We start from the raw sequence: 4,553 nt of genomic DNA on the forward strand, positions 1-4,553 counted from the left end.
CCAGATGACCTGACCATCTATGTATAAAATCTGAAAGAATTGACCAAAAGACTCTTGGAACAATTAAGCTATTCTAGTAAAGTTTCAAGATACAAGGTCAATACACAAAAGTCAATTGCCTTCCTCTCTATTAGCAACAAACAAGTGGAATTTGAAAATAAAAAACACCATTTCTAGGGACGCCTGGGTGGCTCAGTTGGTTAAGCGGCTGCCTTCGGCTCAGGTCATGATCCCAGCGTCCTGGGATCGAGTCCCACATCGGGCTCCTTGCTTGGCGGGGAGCCTGCTTCTCCCTCTGCCTCTGCCTGCCACTCTGTCTGTGCTTGCTCTCGCTTCTCTCTCTATGACAAATAAATAAATAAAATCTTTAAAAAAAAAAAAAAAACACCATTTCTAGTAGCATCCCCCAAATGAAATGCCTAGGTATAAACTTAATAAGATACATATTCGTATATATGAGGAAAACTACAAAACTCTGCTGAAAGAAATAAAAATTAAATATATATGCAAAAGACCCTAAGAGACACCTCACCAAAGATTTATGGATGGAAAATAAGTGCATGAAAAGATCCTCTATATCATATTTCACCTGGGAAATGCAAATTAAATTAATGACTCTTACTTTATGCTTGTTTATACCTATTTGAATGACTAAGTTCTGAAACACAACATCAAGTGATGGTGAGGATGTTGAGAACAGGAACTCTCCTACATTGCCTTTGGGACCATAAAATGCTGCAGCCACTTTCAAAGACGTTTAGTGGTTTCTTAGAAAAGTAAATGTACTCTTATCATGGGACCCAGCAGTCATGCTCTTTGGTTTTTACCCAAAGGAGTTAAGAACTTATGTTCACACAAGGAGGCCTGGCTGGCTCAGTTGGTAGAGCATGTGACTTTTGATCTCAGGGTCGTGAGCTCAACCCCCACGTTGAGCATAGAGCTTGCTTAAAAAACAAACTTCCGTCCACGCAAAGCTTGGCACCCAGATGTTTACAACAGCATTATCCATAATTGCCCAAACTTGGGCAAGTAACCAGGGTGTCCTTCAGTAGGTGGATGGATAAACAAACATGGTACATCCAGGCAACGGAATATTCTTCCATTCTAAAGAGAAATGACCTGTCAAGCCAGGAAAAGACCGGAGGAACCTTAGATGCATATTCCTAAGTGAAAGAAGACAACGTGAGGGGCGCCTGGGTGGCTCAGTGGTTTGGGCCTCTGCCTTCGGCTCGGGTCGTGATCTCGGGGTTCTGGGATCGAGCCCCGCATCGGGCTCTCTGCTCAGCGGGGAGCCTGCTTCCCCCTCTCTCTCTGCCTGCCTTCTCCCTACTTGTGATCTCTATCAAATAAATAAATAAAAATCTTTAAAAAAAAAAAAAAAGACAACGTGAGAAGGCTATGTGCTATGTGATTTCAACTATATGACATTCTGAAAAAGACAAAAATATGGAGACACTAAGTGAAGAGCTCAGTGATTTCAGGGACTGGGGGAGGGAAGGTTGGACCGGTGACTCACAGAAGATTTTTATGGCCGTGAAACACTCTGTATGATACTATGGTGGTAGATACAGATTATTATACATGTGTCCAAACCCACAGAATGTACAACCCCTAGAGTGAACCCTAAGGCAAAATCTGAACCTTGGGGATGATAACAACGTGTCAGTGTAGGTTCTCCAATGGCCTCAAATGTCCCAATGTGTTGGGGTCATTTGCTAACAGGAGACACTCTGCATGTGCAAGGACAGAAGGCACATGGGAAACATCTATGCCTTGCTCTCAGTTTTGCTATGAACCTAAAACTGCTGTAAAAAAAAAAAAATGAGGACTTGAGAAGTATGGTGAGTGTGGTTCATTAAGGATCAAAATGTTTTGGGACTTCCTTTGCCCATGTAAGCAGAGCTCACTGCGCCCCCTACTGGCTAGTTGTCTATGATGGACTATCTCTTGCCCCACCTATGCAAAAATAATGCCCTCTCTTGATGGATTAAAACGAAAGCTTGTTAATTTTCTTTCTTTTCTTTTTCTTTTTTTTTTTTTAAATATTTTATTTATTTTATTTGACAGAGAGAGATCACAAGTAGGCAGAGAGGCAGGCAGAGACAGAGCGGGAAGCAGGCTCCCTGCTGAGCAGAGGGCCCGATGCAGGGCTTGATCCCAGGACCCTGAGATCATGACCTGAGCTGAAGGCAGCGGCTTAATCCACTGAGCCACCCAAGCGCCCGCTTGTTAATCTTCTTAATTCAGACATGGGCGTGATAGGCCCCAGTTTATCCTCTGCCTGAATTCAGAACTGGGAGCTCAATCCTCAGTTCCTGGCAAGCCCAACCTTGCCTCCTGCCATGCCTCCCCCCCCCCCCCCCCCCCCCCCCCCCCCCCCCCCCCGCACCCCAACCCCGAGGAAGCTGGACTTTGCTTTGTTGGGAGGATGAGGGGGTGGGAAGGCTTGTCTCAGAGGGTCTTTCTGTGAATCAAGTCCTTGAGTCCTGGTGCTCCATCCAGTGGGTTCATCAGCTTTTTGTCGAGTAAGGTTAGAAACATGGAGAAAGGGGACCAGAGATGCAGGGAACACTGCCTTGGCCAGCTCTGGTCCAATGCGGGTGATGGCACTATCAGCGAGTCATCAGCATGTTCTGGAGGGAGCTCCTCCTCTTCCCTGGTGGTTCTGATTTTTCAGGCCTAGAATGTGATGCCACCATGTTGTCTGGGAACAACCATGTGAAATATGGCAAGGTTTTCTCTCCAGTTCCTGACTGTGAACAGGGGAGGATTCTAGGACTATGGGCAGAGACTAGAGGCTCCTGGAGGAAGAGGAGGAGGAAGTGATAACCACTGAGCTAAGCAGCAGAGTTGAGAGAAGGGACACTTTGGAGCCAGGTGGAGTCCAGCTGTGTGACATGGGACAAATGACTTAACCTCTCTGTGTCCTACTTCCTTGTCTGAACTATGGGATGATATTAGTTCCACCTCACTGGTGATTTTTGGTGGTGGGGTGCAGGGGAGCTTTGATGGAATGAGTTAATACTCAGCACAGGGCTTGGCCAGTGTCTGATACAATTTTTTTTTAAATATTTTATTTATTTATCAGAGAGAGAGAGGGGGAGAGAGCAAGCACAAGCAGACAGAATGGCAGGCAGAGGCAGAGGGAGAAGCAGGCTCCCCCGCTGAGCAAGGAGCCCGATGTGGGACTCGATCCCAGGACACTGGGATCATGACCTGAGCCGAAGGCAGCTGCTTAACCAACTGAGCCACTCAGGCGTCCTGTCTGATACAATTTTTAAAAATAGATAGGTTTGACATAGAACATTGGATAGGTTGGAGGTTTACAAGGTCTTGACGTGATACATGTACATTGCAACATGGTTGTTTTCGCAGCATTAGCTACCACCACCAGGGTACCCCATAACCATCATTTCTTCTGGTATCAGGGGCAACTCAGATCTAATCTCTTGGGGAGTTTAATGCTTATAATCCAGTTTTCTGATCTGTGATCATTGTCCTTTGCATTAGGTCTCTAGGATTTACGTATCTACTAGTTGCAAGTGTCCAATTTTCTAATAACATTATTATCCATCTTTTTGAGGTTTCAAGGCAATCTCTCTGTCATAAATTCCCAACGATCCCCTGGCATAAAAACCATTTCCTCTCAGAACCAGGGCTCTCCTTAGTACGCTTCACATCTTGTCTGTATCTCATTCCCCCATTGGGATTTTAGTTCCTAGAGGCCCGCCCTGTTTGACGCAGTTTTCTTCTTTCCTTTATAGCATTTGCCACGGCCTTGACCTAGCTGTAAGATTACTCTTAAATCTCCAGCCCTATGGGTTGGGGGCCCATGAACATGTTTGAGCTGCAGGATGGGAAGGAAGAATTCCTGGTTTCAAAATATAAGCAGGAAGTAGACCTAGTATAGAATTTGAATTGTTTTCTAGACAACATCATGTGTCAGCCTGTCAACTGTGTCTCAGTTTAACTCCAAGAAAGTTGCATTGAATTGTCATTTCACTCTTTGTCAAGGGATGAGTGAATAAACAATCTGGTTTCTCTGTCCTGTGGAATAGTACGCAGCCATGAAAAGGAAGGAACCACGGTCAGCCTGCTACAATGTGCATGAGCCTGGGAAACATGACTCCCGGTGCAGGAGACCAGTCACTAGAGGCTACCTAGGGAATGATCCCATTCTTATGAAATATCCACAGTCAGCAAATCCATAGAGACCGAATGCAGATCAATGGTGACCAGGGACTGGGGTGACAGGGACTAAGGATTCTCCTGGCGATGGGGTTTCCTTTCATGGTAAAGAAAATGTTCTAAAACCATTGTGGTGATTGTTGCCCAGCTTTCGATGGGCCAAAAACCATTGAGTTGTGCACTTGCAGTGGGAGAATTGTGGGATCTGTATTGTATGGTAATAAAGTGGTTTATAAAAAGCAGATTTAATGGGGGGGGCAGGGTAGGTGCTGGTGAGGAGGTGCTGGGCACACAGCCCTGAAGGAGATGGTGGCCCAGGCTGCCTGAAACCTAAAACCAGAGGTGTGCGTGGAGGCCACTATGAG

The 4,553-nt window shown here is 45.7% G+C and overlaps 1 non-coding gene across 1 annotated transcript; it reads left to right on the forward strand.

The window, feature by feature from the left end:
- The first annotated feature begins 862 nt into the window (after positions 1–862).
- Positions 863–935, forward strand: TRNAK-UUU (transfer RNA lysine (anticodon UUU)). Its single transcript has one exon. It is a non-coding gene; the product is annotated as a tRNA-Lys (tRNA).
- Positions 936–4,553: the final 3,618 nt, after the last annotated feature.

The sequence above is a fragment of the Mustela nigripes genome, chromosome 11, assembly GCF_022355385.1.
Source record: "Mustela nigripes isolate SB6536 chromosome 11, MUSNIG.SB6536, whole genome shotgun sequence".
NCBI lineage: Eukaryota > Metazoa > Chordata > Mammalia > Carnivora > Mustelidae > Mustela > Mustela nigripes.